This window comes from Zootoca vivipara, chromosome 13 (assembly GCF_965207765.1).
Source record: "Zootoca vivipara chromosome 13, rZooViv2.hap1.1, whole genome shotgun sequence".
In the NCBI taxonomy this organism is placed as follows: Eukaryota; Metazoa; Chordata; class Lepidosauria; order Squamata; family Lacertidae; genus Zootoca; species Zootoca vivipara.
Window position 1 is genome coordinate 35,853,233 of NC_142596.1, and position 21,860 is coordinate 35,875,092.

Sequence of the window (21,860 nt, forward strand, 5' to 3'; positions counted from 1 at the left end):
TGAAATTTGAGATGTGCAAAATGCCAGTAGACAAAAATAACATCTGACCTTCCTGATTTCCAAGAGGAACTCTTAAAATTGTTATGGGAAATTAGAAGTAAGGTACAACAGAATACAATACAGATTGAAAGGATGAACCAGAAGTGTGTGGAAATTGAAAAAAGAATGGAAATATCAGAGAGTCCAGAGAAAGAAAAGAAAGTTGAACATTTAGCTGTGTTGGACAATGCAAATGATCTTAAAGAAGAAATGGAAGGGAAAGAACAAGCTGTTGAAAAAAAATCATCAAGATTCAGCATGGAACATTGTTCTCTCAGTGAGTGGTGTGTGTGTGTGTGGGGGGAACAAGACCCATGCTTGGGTCAAAAGGTTTTTAAAAAAGAATTGGGAAAAGATCAAGTTGATGTAAAACAGTATTGAAAACCAGTATGGATCATTGCTCTCCCAGTGAGAGAGGGAGAACAGGATCCATACTTGGGGCAGAATCTAAGGAGAATAAAAATGGTTAAAGGTTTGAAAAATTGTAATTGGCATGGTGCAGCATTGAGAGATTTAGGGGAGAAGCGGGGGGGGGGAGAAGGAAGTGTGGCTGTTAAGTTGTGATAGAGTGGGAGTGGGGTGAGAAGGAAAAATTGATATTATTTTCTGATTGGTAAAGATGGACCGAAACTGGATTGCTCTATGGAAGTTGCTGAACTGTCTGGGAGATTCTGAGTCCAGGGGGGGGGGGGTAGAATTAGATGTAAGTGCTTAAATGTTATTAGGATAGAAGTATTGTTTGAATTTATGGGTATTTTTTGGAAAAGAGGGATTAAAAATGGACCCAGCGAGGGGGGAATTGAGGAAGTCCATATAACAATGTTAAGAAGTACAGTCGTACCTCGGTTTACGAACCCCTCGGGTTGCGAACAGTTTGGGTTACGAACTCCGCAACCCCGGAAGTGTTTTTGTCATGCACGCTTTGTGCATGCGCAGAAATGGTGCTCGGTTTGCAACCTTTTCGGGTTACGAACTGCGATCCGGAACAGATCGTGTTCGTAACCCGAGGTACTACTGTATTGTTGTTATTGTTATTCTTTTTTCTTTTTAGTTTTTTCTTTTTCATTTTTCTTTTTCATTTTTTGTATTTGTATTTTTTCATTCTTATAAAATAAATAAATATTATTTGAAAAAAGAAAAGAAATCTTATACCTACTTCCCTAAGGTAATTTATATAATATTCAATTTTTTCAAATAAATTTTACATTTCTGCCAATCGTCTCCCATCTTCTCCTCATCTTGGTTGCGGATTCTCCCAGTCATCTCAGCGAGTTCCATGTATTCCATCGTCTTCATCTCCCAGCCGTTGATCGTAGGTATCTCTTGTGTCTTCCATAATTTAGCTATCAATAACCTAGATGCCGTTTTGGCATATAAAAAGAATGTTCTATCTTTAACATTAATTTCTTCTCTGACAATTCCAAGCAAAAAGTCCTCTGTTTTTTTTATGGAATGTGTATTTCAACACCTTTTTCAATTCATTATAAATCTTTTCCCAGAAGTCCTTTAGCTTGGGACAAGTCCACCACATGTGATAAAAGTACCTTCTTTCTCCTTACATTTCCAGCATTTATTATCTGACATGTAATGCATTTTTGCAAATTTTACAGGTGTTAAATACCACCTATACATCATTTTCATCATATTTTCTTTCAATACATTACATACAGTAAATTTCATACCCTTTCCCCACAATCTTTCCCAGTCATCAAGCATAATATTATGTCCCACATCTCTTGCCCAATCAATCATCACCGATTTCACTTGTTCATCTTTAGTATGCCATTCCAACAGTAAATTATACATCTTTGATAGGTTTTTTGTCTTTGTATTCAACAATTCTGTTTCCAATCTCGATTTCTCCATTGTAAAACCAGCATTTTTACTATCTACCTTAAACACTTCATTTATCTGATGGTACTGTAACCAATCCTTTAAACAGTCTTTAAGTTGTTCATATGATTTTAACTTATATTTATTACCTTCTTCAATAAATAGATCACTATATTTTAACCATTTTGATTCCATATTTAACTTTTTCTGAGCCTTGGCCTCCATTGGTAATAGCCACCAGGGTGTTTTTGTTTCTAATAAGTCTTTATATTTATTCCACACATTGAACAGAGATTTTCTAATTTTATGATTTTTAAAACCTCTGTGGGCCTTTATCGTGTCGTACCATAAGTATGCATGCCATCCAAATACATTATCAAAACCTTCTAAATCCAATAGATAAGTATTTTCCAACATGAGCCATTCTTTAAGCCAACAAAATGTCACAGCATCATAATAATTTTTTTAATCTGGCAGGGAGAATCCACCTCTTTCCTTTATATCAGTCAGCAATTTATACTTAATTCTTGGTTTCTTCCCCTGCCATATAATTTTTGATAAAGCTTTCCTCCATTCATTGAAACATTTTACATTATCTATCACCGGGATCATCTGGAATAGAAACAACATTCTTGGCAATACATTCATCTTAACCACAGAAATTCGGCCCATCAGAGACAACTCTCTTTTAACTTCCTTCCACAATTTTTCATAATTACTGTATCTTTATACAAATTCAAGTTTTTGCTGTTAAATTCACACCCAGATATTTTACTTTTTTCACAAACCCCAGACCAGTAACTTCTTCCAATCTAATTATCTCTTCATTTGTGAAATTTTTACCTAATAATTTGGTTTTACTCTTGCTTAATTGAAAACCGGCAAAATGTCCAAACTCTTGGATAAGATCCAGTGCTTTACCTGCACTGGTATCTGGTTCTTGTAATGTCAAAACTAAATCATCGGCAAAGGCTTTTACTTTGCCTACTGTAATACCTGTTACTTCATTATTTTTCCTTATCAAATTCAGCAAGACCTCCAGGACAGATATAAATAATAGGGGGGATAGGGGGCACCCTTGTCTTGCACCTTTTTAAATTCTAAGTTCTTCAGAGATCACATTGTTAACAATAATTTTAGCCTTTTGTTCCAAATAAATTGCATTTATAACATTCATAACATTTTGGCCGACCTCCATATTCTGCAAATTTCTTTTCATAAAACTCCAAGAAACATTATTGAAGGCTTTCTCTGCATCTATGAACATTAAAATAGCTTTACAGTTATTTTTCACCTCTAACATTTCTAATCCACCACATTCCTAACATTTTCTTTCATATGTCTACCGGGCATGAAACCTGCCCGATCTTTATGTATTACCTCATTCAATACCTTCTTTAAACTTGCCAGGATATTTGCAAAAATTTTGTAATCCACATTTAATAATGAAATTGGTCGGTAATTTTTCACCTGTGTTTTATCTGTATCTGATTTAGGAATCAAGGTAATGAAGGCTTCTTTCCAAGTCTGGTGCTTTCCTTCCCTCCAAATTTTTATTGCAGACATCTTTCAATGGTTGAATCAACTAGTCCTTTAATACTTTATAATATTTTGATGTCAGTCCATCAGGTTTTCTATGATATTCTAATTTTCTGAGTTTCACCTGTATGTTTGTTGAGGCTTTTTTAAGCTTGGGGAGGGAAAAGTAAGGAGAGACATGATATTAAATTATGCATGGTGTGGAGAAAGTAGATAGAGAAAAGTCCCGTCCCCCCCCCCCAATGAAATGGAGGAGTGGTAGATGCAGCTATGAAACAGTGGTAGCCATGAACTTGTACAGCTTTAAAAGATTAGAAGAATTTGTGGAGGATGTCCTGCTTGTGAGTTTCCAATAACTGAATAGCATTTGGTTTGCTCCTATGAGAAACAAGGTGTTGGACTTGATAGGCCTTTTGCCTGATCCAGAAGAGCTGTTCTTATTCTATGTAAGGGGCCCTTGGGGATCATTTTGGATTCAAAGACGGTAGAAATCCAACTAATGCTATTCCAAAGAGTTTGAACACCGTATCCTGTTTTTCCTGAATGCATCCTACCAGAGGCAGTACTCTTTTCTAAATGGGATGGGGGAAGGGGTTGAACTCCACATTTTAATTTGTTTTTATTGGTAATAAAATGCTCAGAATTGAGGGCACACCTCTTCATCTTGTATAGACTATTTTGATTCTGTTATGTTTAACTGTAACAGATAATTGAAAAAGAAAACATAAAAGATGAATGTCATTTCTAACAATCAGTGGTAGCTTCTCTTTAATAATTGCAAGTTGTACATTTTCTTCCATATTATCAGAAAGATAATATGAACATAAGCAGAGCCTGCACACTTTCCCCTGAGGTATGGATTTTTGTAAACCTCATTTGGTTGAAGAATTGCATCACAAGATTCAGAGATGTATGAATTTCAAGGGATGGCTGTGCTTTGGAAAGTGTGAATTTGACAGATTCTGCTTTAAATGTAAAGTGAATTGAATTTCTCTCCCATCCCGAGGTAAGCTGCTGAGTCATGGATGTTCGGATACATTCCCAGCTTGAACACTGGTACCATTCATGCCAAAAGCAGCTCTGCAAACCCAGCATGAGACAAAAAAGTCTGATGGCCTTGAAATCACAATTTGATCGCAAAGCCATCTCCTCATCCTCCTGTATCCCTCCTAATCAAAACCTGTTAGCTTCACCAATAATGCCTTCTCCACTATCCTTACATCACCTCTTCTTCCCTGCTCCCCACTTTAAAGACTAGCTTTGCTTGGCTATTTTTCATAGTGCTCAACTTAGTTAAATGAACAGAAACAGTAGGATGTTCTTTAAAAATATTACAAGGTTTTGGTACTTCCTCTGAAGAAGGAAGCTGACCCAGTAAGAACTGCCCCTGACGTTTTGTTTCTTTGGGGAAATGGCCAGGTGGGAAGCATGAAACAATAAATAGAATCAATGCATGACTGAGCCAGGAATTGTGGGGAGAGAGGATGCTGGCACTGTCATGCCTTATCGCTGCACATTCCTGTTCTTCTCTAGGTTGAGAGCAGGAAGGTACAAATGAAGGAGGATTTAGATGACTAAGGAAGGGCAATGATGAATGAGTTTCTGTGACTTGATGACAGAGTTCGAGGAAAGGGATCAGGCTGACTTGTACTGTGTGTGTCAAGAAATTCCAGTGCTGTGGTCAAAATAAAATAATATTTATGCAACAGTATTTGTTGTAAAGCTGCCTAACCAATGTGCCTCCTCCTGAAGCAGATATTTTGGGCATTGCAGGATTTGGAAATTTGTGTGACCAAATTTTTCACACTGGCTGCTTCAAAAGTGTCTGTGGCTTTCTGACCATAACTACTGCTGTTTTTCCCCCAATGAGCAGCAAAATATGTTTGAGTGAGAAATTTTAGATTGCACACTCCTCCAGGCAGAGACCTATTTTCTTGCACTATGCACATGGATTGCACTATATAAATGAGGAGTATTGTATCCAAGGAGGTTCAACTCAGAGTGCACCTGTTGAAATTAATAACCTAAGTTAGCCATCACCATTATTTTTAATGGATCTACTCTGGGTAAGACTAGCAATGGCTGCAGCCCCTAAATCATATTACTGTATATGAAATTCACAGGGAAAACTCTCTTATTAAATAGAAAGGTTAGCATTAAAAAAAACACTTACTGATTAAAATTGGCTCAGGACTCCAGTTACTCTGAAGCTGAGGTGGCCATTTCCTTAGGTGGGCTTTTGATGCTGAGGCTTGATGCTAGCACCCTCCAGCTTGGAAAAAAGGATTGGGAAGAAGTGCTGCACACCTTGGGTTAAAGGTCACTAATTTTTTCCATCCTCTAACGGCACTTGTCACCTGAACCATATTCACAGAGCAAAAGTTTAATTGTCGTATTTATCTAATTACCTCTGGGTCAAAGAGCACTGAAAGATTGCCCTGGGCTAGGTGAAGAAACCATTGCTGCATTGTGAAACCACCACTGGGTGGGAAGACTAGTGACGGTGAGTGAAGGCGGCAAGGTACAGAGTGCAAGCACAAAGTTGTGCAACAGTCAGGTAGGGAAAGTACCAGCATCATAAGCTATGAAATGAATATTTCAAAAAGGCCTTGGCTGCTTTTCTCAGCATGTTGTGAGGAGAGTCTGAATTACTGCTTAATTTAAAACACACACACACACACACACAGAGAGAGAGAGAGAGAGAGAGAGAGAGAGAGAGAGAGAGAGAGAGAAATTAGGTTTGCAGGAGAGACGTGCTATCTGCCCTAGATGGAAACATTTCTCAAATGTCTGACTTTCTGAACTTAGACCCCACTTCTAACTTTACACTGCATCCTTTCCTAACCCAATTCCATCTATCTTTTCCACTTGAGGCTCAGATGGATTTACTTATTAGGAGTGTGTTTTGCTAGTTACAGCTGGTACCCCAGCTGTGGCTGCTCTTGGACAGAGATGCTCCCAGGTTGGTGAAGGCTAGTGTACATCCTCTGAGGTATGTACTTTATCATAGGTATGGGGGACCTCTGGCCCTCCAGGTGTTGAACGGCTACAACATCCACCATCCCAGATCATTGGCTATGGTGGTTAGAGCTGACGGGAAATGAACAACCTCTGGAGGGCCACAGGCCTGCCTTGCTATTTATGATGACAATGTATCTTGTTTATTTAAATGAGAGGCACAACCAGGAAATAGTGCCAAATGAGTGTGGCCAGGAGGAAGGGTGGGGCTACAAGTCAAAAGCTGACAGTACCTGCAATATTTCTTTTCTGTAATAGATGAAGAGGAAAGAAGCTAACAGCTTTTCTTTTTCTTCTTCCTGTTCCGACAGACCTGTGAACTCAGCCTCTTTGGTAACTGCTGGAGCTAGCTTAGCTGGTTGATCAATGTGATTAACAATCTAAAGCCTTAGCTGAGTGTCTTTCCAGTTCATTGTTTGAGGTTGCTAACCAGCAGAGATAATAATGTTGGGAATTGGAGGGCTAAGGATTCATCAGCAGGGTGGGAAGACTTGTAAATTAAAGCAAGCCAGTAAAAAATATTAATACAAGGCATCTAATATGTTAAAAAATAGATGTTGAATTCATTGTAATGACATTCAATAACATTTTAACATCATTTAAAAATATGCCAAGTGCCTGCCAATCATCCACATGCCCTTTCCATTTATTGATTTGGAAAATGGAAACAAGAGCACTGCTGCCAGCAATCTCTCCCCCACCCCCAGCACACACCTCCTGAAGTAAAACAATTAAAACATTTTTCTTGTAAACATTAGCTGAATATTCTAGGAAGGGGGTCAGCAATGATATTGATGAGGCAAATCCTGCTTTTTGCCAATTTAGAATGCTTGAAGACTCCCACCACTTCACAGGTTGCATCAATGCTGCATGTTAACGTGTAGCCCTAATCACACATTCAGATGTATACATGTGCCACCACTGGAAGTGTGATTCCAAAGATCTTGCAATCGAAGTTACTGTGCATTACAGGGAATGTTGCTTTAGACACAGGAAATCAACTGTAGACCACAGTTGGAGTGAAAAGAAAAGAGTAAGTTTATATTTGCAGTAGTACAAATAAGCAGCTGATACGTATACAGACAAGGTGCCATGTGCACTGATTAGTTGTAAAGAGGCAGAAGAAACACCAGAGGCAGGAGAAACTGCTGTTGCTAAATAAGAAGAGGGGAGGGTGCTAGGGATCTGGCAGGCCTAGACACAGTGGAACAAACCTAAAATGCCAGTGACCAAGTTTGGGTCACAAGGGGTAGGGCAGAAAGTCAGGCAGAATGCAGAGTGAGAGGGAGGGAGAGAGGAAGATTACAGATATTGCCTTTTCCACTACCTCCCTAACTGGAAACTGGACTAGCTTATGTCTCCAACTATTAGGTACCAGTGCCACCAGCTCCTCCTCTGACCTTGAGACAGGAGCAGATGCTCAAGGCTATGAATGATTAGGGTGCTGTTGGAGGACTCAACCTGGGCCTGTTCTTTTCTGGAATGCAGCTTCAAGGACATCATTCCAGTAGATGCCTTTGTCCTCTTTTAACCTTTTACGGTCTTTTACTTGATTGTTGGTCTGTCACTGTAAACAAGATTGAACTTTTGCCCACCTTGACAATCTTACTTTCCAGATCAAGATTGAGGCTTTCTGATACAACTCTGAGCAGCTAGAAGCTTTGTGCAAGATATTACATACAAACGTACCACAAACTGATATAAATATAGGAGAAATTTAAGTAGCAAGCAGGTTTTTTCACAGAACTCCCTGGCTGATAGAGAACATAATTGGTAAGCATCCAAGCATATCCTGATAGTTCTTCTAAGCTCTTTTTTATTCTCTGTGTATTTTGCTCTGACTGTCTCTTTAGGAAACCATCAGGTTATGTGATTATATAATTGTATACTATGCTTTCATGCAATATACCTTAAAAAAGTAGGGTTTTAAAAGGACTGTATTTCTTGAGACTTTGAATTCATATGTTTTATGCTAGTATAATCCCTAGAATTTACAGAAATCGGGGGGGGGGGGTAATGTCTCCAATGCATTGTTCTGACACATACCGGTAAACATGCGTAATCTATTATTTGCTTAAGTGTTGGGTGCGAGAACTTATGCATATGGAGGAATTGTAGCATCAGCATCAGAACAGCTTGCTTTCCTCATATTCTCCCTAGACACAAATACCAAAGAGATTTGGGAACAGTGAGGTGAGCTCAAACATACACCAAGCCCCCAGCAGCCAATTTTAAGAGAGTTTATTTAAAATTAGGCTTACGAGAGTAAAAGTACAAAGGCAGAATAACATGCTGAAAAAAGAAACATTTAAAATGCACCTACCCAGTTGCTTTACTCATGCAGGCTTATAGTCTGCTCATGAGCAACTTAGCATCTTCTTGGATGGTTGAGGAGGGACAAAGGGATGTTGGTGTTCCATTTTTAAGTGCTCTTTACCCAGGTGGCCTCCGACTGACAAGGGGCTCCAAGCAGCCAATCCCAGGAGTTGCATATAGCCCAGCTATTGGGCATATGAAGGATTAAGCAATGAAAGTGTCCATGGCAAGGAGATGGTGGCTATCAAAGTCTTTATTACTGTCATAGCAGTTCAGTTTCTTTGTGAAACCACAAGTTTTCAGCAGCTTGTCTATTACAATCTAAGGGAGGGGAGATGTGACCTCTCTGTCTACCGGTAGGCACGATGAAAGACAAGAGAAACCAGGTATCCTTAAAAGGACAGGATACCACAGGGGAAAACAGTGTGAGAAAAATATAGAAAGTCTTTCTCGAGTGCTCATGGTGATCTGGGAGCTCAGAGATCACATTGGTTACCAAGGTTCTCAGGGCCCTTATGCGTTAATTATGGTTGGGTAGCCTGACCTGCCTGTATGAAAACAAGTTGTGGGTCATTTTTGTTCCCAATCAAAGGCTGGGTAGGGTAGGTAAGTCTTTTTAGATTCCCTTGAGCCACACACACTATGGTTCCCCAAACAAGCAGTCTGTTTCAACCCTCCTAAATTGTGAAAAAGGTAAGTGTCTTGAAGGGGGAACATAAGGCTTATGTTCCCTTAAACCAGAGAAAATAAAGAACATGGAGAGGAGACAAAGATAAAGGGCAGGAGAGAAAGGGAAAGGAGGAAAACTCAAGGAGTGCATGTTAAGGTTCTGGAGGAAGGGAGAACTCCTAAATGATCTGTTTTGTAGGCGATGAAGGCATAGAAGAGCAACCAGTATACTCTTTATTTCCTGCCAAAAGGCATTTGGGACTAAATGGAAATATAGAGAATGGTTCTGTAAGCAGAGGTGAACAGAGACTCTAGAACTGCAGTGTCATAAGTTTCATGTGCAGATCCTGAATTTGAGATCTTAACGTTGACTATTGCTTTCTGGGCCCAGTGCTTTATTCTCTTTATACTCTTTTGTTGTGATTGTGTACAAAAGGGTAAGCCATTTGCACATATCTAGAGTCCTTACACATCCATAGGTAATGAGGGTAAGCCCATCTCTAATGAAGATACCTCACACATCTATGCTGACTTCCTCAGCTGTGCAGGACCATGTTCTTGCTTGGAACTGCCAAAGGCAGAGAAAAGCTTTCAAGAACCAAATTGCTAATGGGTAAACTTAAAATGGCCAGTAGATAACAGCTAGCTTCCTTACAGCATACTGTCCACTAACTAGGGTTGCCAGACTCAATAGAGGACAGGACTTCTGTGCCTTTAATTGCCCTGCTCTCTTTTGAGTCTGGAAACCTTAAAGAGAAACCAGCAGAAGCAAAGGGTCTGCTGGTTTCTCTTTAAGGTTTCCAGACTCAAAAGAGAGCAGGGCAATTAAAGGCACAGAAGTCCTGTCCTCTATTGAGTCTGGCAACCCTACCACTAACACACAAATTGAGAATATATATTTGGGATTTTTTGCATTTAAAGTTTGCAGCTAGCTAACTTCTGAAAAGGAAGCTACTATGTGTTTTCCATTTGATATTGAAAACTGCAGGTGATTGAAGCTGAGAGCACTCCTTTGATTTCAAGGTCAATGTATTTTCAAACTGTACTTTTCAATCTGGGTCCTGCATCAAAATCTTGTAGTCTGGAGTACTTGTGCTCAGGGCTGAATCCTCAAGTTCTTGGCTTCAGTATGTTAAAGTATCATTGAAACAAGGGTGACTCTGTTGAAGCCTTTTTTATATAAAAAAATAATGTTAAGTGCTTTAGAAGTACTTTTAAATAAATACATTAAAAAAACTGCACCTCTGACCGTGGGTGGGCTCTTGATTCTTTATTGCTTAGATGTGCGTAGCTTTGGATGTAAAAAGGTATTGCTGGGGTGGGGAAAAATCAGTTCCTAGTTCTCAATTCCTATTGCCATTGTTTTGCTTTTACAAGTTGCCCGTGCCTGTGCGAGTAGCGCCTTCAACTGACGTGTCGTCGTTCCGGGATTGCTTTTCCCAATGAGCTTTTTTGGTGCTTTTTATTTCCCGATGGCGGTGGGCGGCTGCAGCTACCGAAGACCGCATAAAGCGCACGTAAAAGGTACGGGAGAGCTGCCTGGGGCAGCGCATAGCTTTGCATCACGCTTAGCCCCACCCACCAGCTGAGCCCCAGGTGAGCCGCCGCTGCCGCACAGCTGCCAGGCTGGGTGGGAGGCGCAGAGGATCCTGGGAGTTGTAGTCAAAACCCTATGTTTCCTTTCCAGGCCTGGGTAACACTCGTTATAATATCGCGACCGCAAAAACAGCTCGCCCACCTTTCGCCTTTAATCAGCATCTACGCGCTCTTTCTCAACCCCTTCCTGACTGTGGTAAAAATAAAAACCTCCCTCCTTTGCAAGACCACAACTCCCGAAGCGAGCCTCCCTCACCACCGAGGGCTACCATATCCGTTTTCCCGCCTCCCGCCAGCCCCTCTGGGGCTTGTAGTCCCTCACCTTCGTATTCACGACGGCTTTCGGCGCTGTTTCCGCAGGGCGGACTCTTCGCTTCTCGGTGAGTCGCTACGCTACGGAAGCGGCGTAAGGGGCCGGCTTCTGGACTCTGGGAGGAGGAGCGTGGGGGGGGTGTTATAGCTGGCTGCCTCCGCTTTGGGGATGAGGGGGGTTTAAAAAAAAGGAAAGAGAAAAAGGAAACGGTTTCCTGAGGAGGCGGGAGTGAGCCGGGCGGGGTGGGAGGCGGGAGGGTGGGGGTCAAAGTTACTCGGCCGCCCAAGGCGGGGTGGGTGGTAGTAGTGGCGGTGAGTAGTGCGGAGACGGGGCTGAGGAGAACGGGAGAGAAAGGAAACCGGTCAGTCTGCCGCCCAGCCAGCCAACAGTCGTTGAAGCCGCCGCCGCCGCCGCCGCCGCCGCCAGGGCGTCCCTCAGCAACGGTCAGTCTTAGCGCGCGACCCTCGCGGGGGGGGGGGGGAGAGAACGCCAAAGAGCGCGCGCGCGCGAGAGTGAGTGGGGGGGGGGCAGAGAATGTGGGGGAAGGGAAGGCGCGCCCCCGGTGAGGGGGAGTTGCGCGTGCGCGCACTGGAGGGGGGGCGTGTGGTGGTGGGCTAGGTGAGGTGCCCCTTCCTTATTATTATTATTATTATTATTATTATTATTATTAATTTATTATTATAATGAGGCGAGAGGTACACACACACACAAATAAAAATAAAAGCTTCCTCATTCCTTCTCCATAATAATCTCCCTAAGAGGGATATCCGCTTTCCCCCCCTCAGCCCCACTTCAGTTCTTGGTTCATTTATTTCTTTTGTTGTAAGCTGTATCTGTTGGTTTTGTTCATTTTTATTATTCCATTGATATCCCCACCTTTTTTTCAAGGAGCTGAAGGTGGCCTGCATGGTTCTAACCCACCCACCTCCTCAATTTTATCTTCACAACAACCCTGTGAGGTAGGCTAAGGCAGAGAGGTGGTGACTGGCTCAAGGTCATGCAGCGAGCTTCATGACATAGTTGGGGGGGGGCGGTGGCGGCATTTGAACCCTGTTCTCCCATGTCATAGTCTATATAATGCTATTAACTGCTTCGCCGCACTGGCTGAACAGTATTTGTGGACCATCCCATCTTGTAACATGTTTTGTCATAATTTGCATGCAGCAATTATATATAAAAAAAAAATGTCAGGCATGCACCGTGAAATGAAAAGCAACATGGGTAACAGAAAAGATAAAGCCTGTCACACCCCTAAAGTTAAAACACCAGTTTAGAAGCCGAAGGTGCTTAAACGAGCCCTAATGTTGCAGAACACCATATGAATTTCAAATACAAAACAAAAATAATGCAACTACTGTAATGTTGTGGGTCTGTTTAGTTCCTGGATTGGAGACTGCCTGGGAAGCCACATGTATGCCGCCTTGGGTTTCATGAGAGAAGAAAGACAGGATATAAATGGAAGAAAATAAATAAATAGCTCACAGCAGAGGGCACACCACCACCACTGAGGTTGAGACTGAATGTGAGCACACACCCCTTTTGGCCCAGAGGCTGCTGCTGCTTCTCTGTTTGCTTGGCTTGTTTTAATATTTATATCCTGCCTCCTAATAATAATAATAATAATAATAATCAAATTTGGTGGAGATTAGGTATCACAAGGTTTTTTTCTTTTTCTTTTAAAATGCAATTCTAACAATAAAAAGCGAACAAATAGCAATTAAAATGTCATCATGAAAACCACAAGAACAAGTGCAGACAAATATTATTGTAAAAACTATTTCAGAATCCACAGATGAAAAACAACATTGAGAGTTACGTCTTAAAAACCGTCTGATCAAATTAAAACTTAATAAGAGGGTTGGGTCAGAAGAATTTCTCTTGGGAGGTTGTTCCATACTTAGGGACCACTTTGGAGATGACGCTTGTGTCCAGGAGTCAAGGGCCTCTCAACAGACTCCCTTAACTGGTTGAGGGTGCCTGAGGAAGCATTTTTGGGTTTGATCTGAGAGACTCTCCCAGAGTCTTGGAGGGCAAGCATAACTTCCCAAGGGTCTGTTCCCCTTCCTAGTCCCATTCTGATGTTCACCTAGTTCTCAGTTCTTCTCTGCTACAATGCAGTGCGCATCATATCTCCCACAGCTTCCAACCTTTCTGGGTATTCCTCATCAAGTGAGGCTTGTGCTTTCCCAGGTCTTCTGCACAGTATGTTGCTTGTGGAGTGCCTGGGAAGTTTTGAGATAGTGGGAGACATTCTCGCCCTCCTGCCCACCTTTCTAGACAGCCATGGGAAGTGAGGCTGATGAGGTGCATGGTGAGGGGACCCCTAACTAGCGATGGGCTTTGGCACATGACTGACCTCAGCTACTCATTGTTATTAGTGATATACAGTTGCACTTTGTATCTAGTTTTAGGAAATGTTATTGAATGTTCTTTCATTATTATTAATCTTCAAGTAAACCATTTAGAAACTTTTATATTAAGCAGTGTATTTTTTAGATAAATAAAGCCTGTTTGAACTACGGTAGTCATAACTTGGAGAGATCCTCCCCCTTTGCTGCCCTCTTTGACTCAAACACTAACCCCTGGATAACAGTTTGAAACATAGTAGGTGGGTTTTTTTTAAAAATGCTGTGTGGCATCACAATAATGAAAATGAGTTTTATTCTCTCCCCCCTACCCCCCCCCCCATTGAGCTTATCCATGTTGGAGTTCCTATACTGTTATAGGGTCACAAAACATGAGATCGGTGGACAAAAAGTCAGAGGGGGAAGTGGTTCCTGTGGAATTTCTTATGCATTATATATGTGAGTAATGCCGAGCAGAGTGTGGTTTACTAGGAAAAAAATGAATGAATGTCAATCTTTAAATTTTTAAAAAAGAAGTTGCCCTGGAACATTGGGAAATCAACATGCTTTAATCACCCAAATAAGCCTTGGAATAAAAAGGACTTGGAAGCAGTAAGATGCAAACATATCTAAATATGCACTTGGTTGTCTAGGATGTCTGTGAATGTCTTTGTGTAAAGTCTTCTCAGTGATCTGGTTTTTTTATGCCTATCCTTTTAAAGACTCTTGGAGTTGATGATTGTATATATTTGTTTTCAAAACATCTTATAAATTAGAAGGCAGGCACTTTTGAGGGTTGCACTGAATCCTTGCTCTACTCTTTAATGAATTTTATTAATTGTACCACAACAGTGTTAATCATAGTTTCTTCTGAAGAACTGTGTATTTCTCAAACAGAAGAACTCCTGCTTTGAGGCAAGGAAGTGTTGCTGGCGCCAATAAGACAGGGAAACAGATGCATTGGATTGAAGTAGTGTTTTGGTCTAAGGTCGAATTGTGACTCAGTGGCAGAGCCAGAAGTGCAATATAAGATTCTTGGTCCCCTATCCTTGTGCTGGACAGGGGACAATGTTTCTGGTTGAATGAATGAAGTTTAGGTTTCCGGTTTGGAATCTGCAGCCAGTGGAAATGCCTTGGTATTTCTGGTTACCCCTGCCCTGGTTGTCTTTTATGCCTGAATTTTAGTGGGTGGGTGATATGCTGATGTCTAATGTCAGTTTTAGTATTCTCACATGCTACCTCAGTACAACAATCAGTCTTAGATATATAATCTAATCACCAAATTGCACCTTGAACCTAGGTTACGGTTGCCACATTGGCGTGCCTAGGCGCCATTTGTTCCCTAGTGGGTTTTTCTTGTTTGTTTGTTTGTTTGTTTGTTATTTTTATTTCTATACCACTTTGTATTTTAAGCAATAAATCTCAAAGTGGTTAAAACATCTAACAAAGCAATCCAGAATAAAACAAAATCAAGCATCAAGGATAATCTTTCAGATCGTTTTTTAAGTGACATTTTGCTTTCCCTAGTAGCCAACCTGGTATCCAGAGATCTCCACGTTGTTGCAGTCGGACCCGCGCCAGTCGCAAACACGCCTGGCTGTTTTCTAACACTGACAACAATCTGTATTTAAACAAATTCTGGTTTACCTTGGTTGTTCCTACAGCTGGTATTGCAGAATATTGTTCAGATATGTGGTAATGGTGCATTATGAGAAGTTTGTTGGGTAGGCTTTTTGCAGGGAGGATCAAGGTTGTGATCAGTGTAAACCTTCAATATATTTCATTGAATATTTATGCACCCCTACATACAAAGCTGCTTTAGTGTGCTGTGTAAACTAAGGCACTGTGTTTGTGCAGTCGCGTGTTTTCTCAAAATGCTTTTTTTTTGTGCTTTCCAGTAATGAAAAGGAACAGTGAATGTCTGTGTCATGAAGAAAATATGCAGGTAGCCATAAATGGCACATGGTGGGTAGTGGGGTGGAAATCCAAAAGCACCAGTGATTACATAGTTCAAGATGAGTTCTGGTGAACTTTAGCCAAAGTTACATAGTGGACAGCATTCAACTGCTGACCGGGAACTCTTGAGTTCATATCACTGCTCTTTGTTGATGCTCAACTGTGTCTCCTAAGCATAATCACTGTTTGTGAGCTTTGCTTTCTTCACAGAATTGTTGTTAGGGCAAAAAGGGATAAAAATATGTGAATTGCCCTGAGCTCTTACAAGGAAGTGCAGGATACAAATGTGATGAATGGATGTACCTATACCATGAAACCTAGCATTTAGTCTGATGTGTCTGTTCTCTTCTAAATAAAAACAAACATTACAAGAGCCCTGCAGCAGTGAGGCGGTGCCCATGTGTTGTGGCGCCATCCTGATTTGTGGTGGTGCTCACATAGTGTCAGCATAGTTATGGGTGCAGTGAATGCTGCATCTTGGGCATAATAGTGGAATACTGTGCTTCCTCTTTGTCCTCCATTTCTCTTGCTTTGGAAATTTAAAACCTCGCCCTTTAGTGTTTATTGATTGTGCCTCTGGTTGTAGCATATACAGTACTGTATAATGGGTTTTGCTTTGTGAGAATTTTGTTTTGTTTTTTTAAAAATGACTTGAAATCTGTTGATTCTGTCTTAGTTCCTTTTCTGAGACTTCTACTCATAGTACATCTGGTTATTTTTCTATAGAATTGTAGAGTTGGAAGGGAGCATGAGGGTCTACAACTCTTTTTGTTTTGTTGTTTTCTCTTTGGACAAAGTCCACCCTGTTTCTATCCAATTCTGGGCTAGTGGTTTAATCACCAGCATAGCCTGATCTCTTGTTGAATTATATAGGGATAATGTTCTCAATGTGATTCATTCATTCTTTATTATTATTTTCCCACTCCCTGGTGTTTTCTTTTAAATATGGAGTAGGGTTTAAGCTTTAAGTGTCATTTGTACTAAGCTTAGTTAACTATGCAGCCTAATTTCAGAATAAGCCCCATTAACACGGTGGAGCTTTGATCCTAAGCTTGCTTATTTGGAAGTAAATTAAAAAACTGACTTGTTACAAAAAGGGAAACAAGCTGGGCTTGTAGTGGCCAGGGACCTTTTAGAGATGGAAAGAGCTCCAGCTTCTTCATTCAGCTTCCTTTTTAGATTGCTTACATTGAACAACAAGCAACTGTGCCATTTGGGTAGATTCAGAACTTGGGCAATGGACTTCAAAGGGCATTTTCACATCTAAGGTTAAATTAGTTCCTTATATAAATGTGATTTGTACTTTGGATGCACTGAACATTTTGTTTCTTTTTGAGTTCTCCCCCAATTTATCAGATTCTTACATAATGCAAGAAAGACTCACATGTTGGGCAAAAAGATTCCTCCATTGCAGGGGGTTGTACTAGATGACCCTTGTGGTCCCTTCCAATTCTACAATTCTATGTATGGAAATGTCATAATGTGTTTGAACTCTTGTTGAGGCACTGAAAAGAAGAATTTGTTGCAGCTCTGGGGCAGATGGAGGGTGTGCTGCTGCAGATGCACCATGACATTATTGACTGGGGTATGCTTCCTTCTGGCCAAGCTGGTGCCAAATGTATAGCTTTTATTTCTTTTAGACCACATCAGTGAGGCCAAGGAGGGGGGGTCTTGTCCTGTGTGCAGCCCAAGACCTCCATACACACTGCCCAGGCTTGCACCCTGGATAGGTGATGCTAATGCAGCAAAAACAGTGCAGGAGGCAGCAGTTAAAAGTTATAAGCTACTAGCTGGCCCTGCCACGTGTTGCTGTGGGTTATTTGTGTGATTTCCCCTACTCTGTGCCGATCCATGACGTATCCCTGTGATTCCCCCACTCCTCCCCTCCCTGTGAATCCCCCAACTGTGTCCTGATCCATGACCTATTATGCCCCCTCTTCCCCCTACCCCGGCTTATCCCTGTATTTCCCTCCTCTCCTCCGTCCAACCGCCCCCCGGGTTATCCCTGTGACCCGTACATTTTGCACACAATAATTTCCCCAATGTGTGTGTTCTGTAAATTTTTGCCCTCCCTACCCACATGTATTATGTGAAATAACATTTATTTTACCCAAAGGCACGGCCCTGTAAAAGGCCCATATTCAGTTGATTCTATGCTGCGGGCTATTCACCCCCCCATCCCCCACCCAGGCAGGCCCCTAAATCCACTCAGCCTAGTCTGCAAAGCCGAGGCGAGATACTGTGGAGAGGGCAGGTTTCATCCCTGTGTCTCCCCCCCACCCTGTTCTGACCCATTACCTATCCCTGCCTCCTATTCGCCCCCCATCACCCCCAGGCAGGCCCCTACCTCCACTTGGCAATGTTGGGCCTTGTTGCTGCAAAAGGCCAGTTTTCAGTTGGTTGCTGTGGAATTTTGTGATGTCATCTGGTGGCGCAGCTTTGGAGGCAGCAGCGGGCGATCTGCCTTTCTATTGGATGCTGATGGAGTCTTCAGAGCTTCTGGTGGTGACATCTAATTTGGGCACCACTTTTTGTGTTTAATCATTATTTTGGGTATGAAAAGGTGTGGGTTTTTTTGGGGGGAAATTATGCCGGATCCCTCCCTGATGGGCATGGAACGTTGTGGCCAAATTTGTTACATTATGGTTCAGTAGTTACGGAGAAAGGCGTGCGCAATGCCAGTGCTAAGGGTTGCCTTCGTCAAAGGGAGAGATCGCCTTGCCTCATTGAAGTGTGGAATACAAATGAATAGTAAAACCTCTCTGTGAATTGGCCTGACCTGCTTGTAGTTAGTTAGCAAGGCTGGGGTTGCCCTAAAACAGTCCTTTTAATTGAGATCCCAATAAGCTTTCCCTGTGTTGCCCTGACCTCTGACTTGCTGTTTTCAGGTTAGCTTAAAAGGATATCTAATATATCTTGGTATGCTAGCCTCACAGTGGGGCTGGTTCCTGGGTAGCTAATCCCTTCTAAGAGGAATATTTGTTTTTACCTGCATTCACTATCATTTGCTTGATGGTTAGGCTACCGTTTAGGAGACAAAAGGAGATGTAGACTTGCTTTCTCCAGTTTCCCATTCATTGAAGGTTCAATGAAGGGAAATACCAAATGCTGAAGTGCTCTTTCCTGACACAGGAAAAGAATGGAAAGGAGTAGCTGTGCATTATTATTGCTGCTCTTATTGCTATTGTTCTGTTAGACACACAGAGGCTTTTCTTCCTAAATCAGTGTGAGACTGAAGAGGCTTGTGGGGAACAGAGTAGGATCCAGATTGCAATTGGCCTAAAGAAAGGATTTCTAGATTTCAGTTCCCGCCTTTGAGTTTTTCATTGCACAAGTCTGCTGCTATTTTAGTGAAAGCCAAACTTTGACAGCAAAGATAATGCATTTATATTGATGTAATTAGAAGGGCAGGCAAGTTGATGTCTGGCTCAGGGGCAGTGTATGCTTTCTGCTTTAAATCTAGCTAACATAACTTTGGAGATTGGGAAGCTGTTCTGATTTGGCAGAAGGGAGATTGTGGCTTTCCCAGTTAACTGGTTCTTAGTGCTAGTATTTGGCTTTAAGCCTAGGAGGCTTTTCCATATCTGGGAAGCTGCTGAAGGGTACCATATGTGTGTGGAAGATGTTCATAGTTGATGGTTTTTTGAAAACAGAAACCTGAAAAATTCTACCCTCAGATTGCCCTTTTTTGTATCCAAGAGGCTATGAAGCCATTTCAAGGAAATAGTTTTGTTTATTCTTTTTGCAGCTGTTTAGCCCAGTTCTAGATGTTTGCCTACATGGACTGCTTTGTACAAAAATGGACCAGTGATCCATCTGGTCCAGCTCTACTTACAAAGCAGCAAAGCTCTTTTCTTTAACTGGAGATGTGAGAAATTGAGCCTGTAGCCTTCTGCATTCAATTCTGCATCTTAGGCCATAGCTGTTATTCAGAAATAACTGCTGACAATAAAAGCCATGTTTCTTTCATTCATATTTGGTTCAAAGTAAATTTGTATTTAAACAAAGCACTATTGTGGTCCCAGGAATATTCTGAAGACACCTGATGTTACCCATCTTTGAAACAACATCTGCCAGGACCTGAATGAATGTGCCAGGTGGTTGTATTATCTAGGTAATGGACTGGATGAGAGCCAAAAAACTGAAGCTCAATCCAGATAAGACTGAGACACTGTTAGCGGGTGGTTCCCTAGATGGGACGTTGCCTGCTCTTGATTGGGTTACACTACCTCTGAAGGAGCAGATACGTAGCTTGGGCATACTCCTTGAGGCTCAGGTAGCCTCAGCACCATGGTGTCCCATTCATCAACTTCAGCTGGTGGCACAGCTGTGCCCCTTTCTGGACAGGGTTAGCCTAACTTTCGTTATCTATGTCCTGGTAACCTCTTGGTTACATTGCTGTACCACATTACGTATACATGTACGTAGGACTACTTCTGAAGATTGTTTGGAATCTTCAGCTGGTGCAGAATTCGGTGGCCAGGTTGCTCCCTGGGACAAGTCAGTTTGAGCATATTACATCAATCCTGGCCGGACTGCACTGACTGCCAATTAGTTTCAGGGCCCAATTCAAAATGCTGGTTTTGACCTATAAAGCCTTAAATGGCTCAGGACCACAATACCTCAAGGACCACCTCTCCTGATTGGAACCAACCTGGACATTGTGAACATCATTTGAGGCCCTTCTTCATGTGCCGCCTCCATGTGAGGTCCGCAGGGTGACAACACCAGAATGGGCCTTTTCTGCAGTCACTCCCCGTTTATGGAATGCTCTCCCCAGGGAGGTTCATCTGGTACTTTCATTATATATTTTTAGGTACCAGGCAAAAACATTGCTCTTCAGCTATGCCCTTGGTGGATTAATATTCTACAGCCTTTTAAATGTGTTGGTTTTTTTTTTTTTGCTGTTTTGTTGCTTCTGTTTTGACTATTTATTAGTGCTTTTCTCTTGTGTCTTTTTTGTTGTGAACTGCCCTGAGATCTTTTGATGAAGGACAGTATATAAATCTAATATAAATAAATAAATAAATAAATGTGTTTGTTAGTCTGATATTATTTGGGAAAGGGGTGCAAATGTAATAAATTACCCAGGATACCTAACCTTATTAATGTTTTATTCAGTTCATTTATATATTTTGTTTGAATATCCATTTTATTGAATATTTGTTTGTTTGTTTGTTTGTTTGTTTGAATATCTGTATGTTGATCTCTCTCTCTCTCTCTCTCTCTCTCTCTCTCTCTCTCTCTCTCTCTCTCTCTCACACACACACACACACACACACACACACAATTTACAGCAAGAAAAACATAAAACATTTAAGTTAAAAAACATGAACTTTCCAGTCACAAACCAGACTCAGGCTTGCTTAGTTTCACCAAGTAGCTGTATCATTTGCCTTCAGACTGTTTCATGGGTTCCTTCCAATGGGCAGCCAGGCATTTTCAGGGATTTGTGTTCTTCTTTCTGCATTTTCATTTGTGTGTTTGCAGGATATTTCAAATTATTCTTAGTCTAATAAGTTTTACAACAACCCTGTGACATTATCTTTGTAGAGTATTGCAGAAGGAGAACTGAAGCTTAAAAGATTGTGGCTTACTTACCTGGGACTACTGCCTGGGGCTGATCTGATATTTGAAATGTGAATTTATAATCCAATAATTCAAACACTTATACAGTACACCATACTAGTTTTCAGACAACACATTTCCTGAAGGCTCACCTTGTCCAGAGAGCAGCATTCCAGCTAAAGCCTCAGACTTATTGTAGTCTCCCATCTAATTACCAGGGTAGCCTAGGCCTTATCTCTCCAAAAGATAACAGGCTTCTCCACCCTATTCTCTTGCTGCTGAAAAATCTGTCCGCCCCCATTAAATAAGGTTTACAAGGAAGGTAAATCTTTATAAATACTCTGCCAAGTGACACATTAACTAGCTGATCTGTAAGTACAGCACTTTTAAGATATCAGTACCTACATAAGTGTGCTAAGAAAGAAGACAAGAGAGGGCATGGGGAAGGGAGAGTAACATGTTCCCTTGCACTCTTCTATTTCTCTGCACTTGCATCTTTAAAACAATAGTTGAAAACAAACATTGATAGGAATCTGGCTTTTGAGTTCTTGTGCATTTGTGTGTTTTGTAACTTGTAAATACAGGTTGGAAAAAAAACTTTACTACTAGCAGATAGCAAGTACAGACCTGTAGCTAGATGCAGCTTGCTGAGTCAAGAGAGGGAAGTT

At 41.4% G+C, this 21,860-nt stretch overlaps 1 protein-coding gene and 1 long non-coding RNA gene across 2 annotated transcripts in view; one reads left to right on the top strand and one right to left on the bottom strand.

The window, feature by feature from the left end:
- Window positions 1-1,097: 1,097 nt before the first annotated feature.
- LOC148683690 (uncharacterized) lies at window positions 1,098-11,775 on the bottom strand. Its single transcript, XR_015946859.1, has 3 exons — window positions 11,333-11,775; window positions 3,343-3,562; window positions 1,098-1,393 (listed from the first exon to the last, which is right to left on the bottom strand). It is a non-coding gene; the product is annotated as an uncharacterized LOC148683690 (long non-coding RNA).
- Window positions 11,630-21,860, top strand: part of CAPN15 (calpain 15) — a 92,331-nt gene continuing 82,100 nt past the window's right edge. The window contains exon 1 of the mRNA XM_035130613.3: window positions 11,630-11,766. The gene's annotated coding sequence lies outside the window, so the exon portion shown is untranslated. The remainder of the gene's footprint in view (window positions 11,767-21,860) is intronic.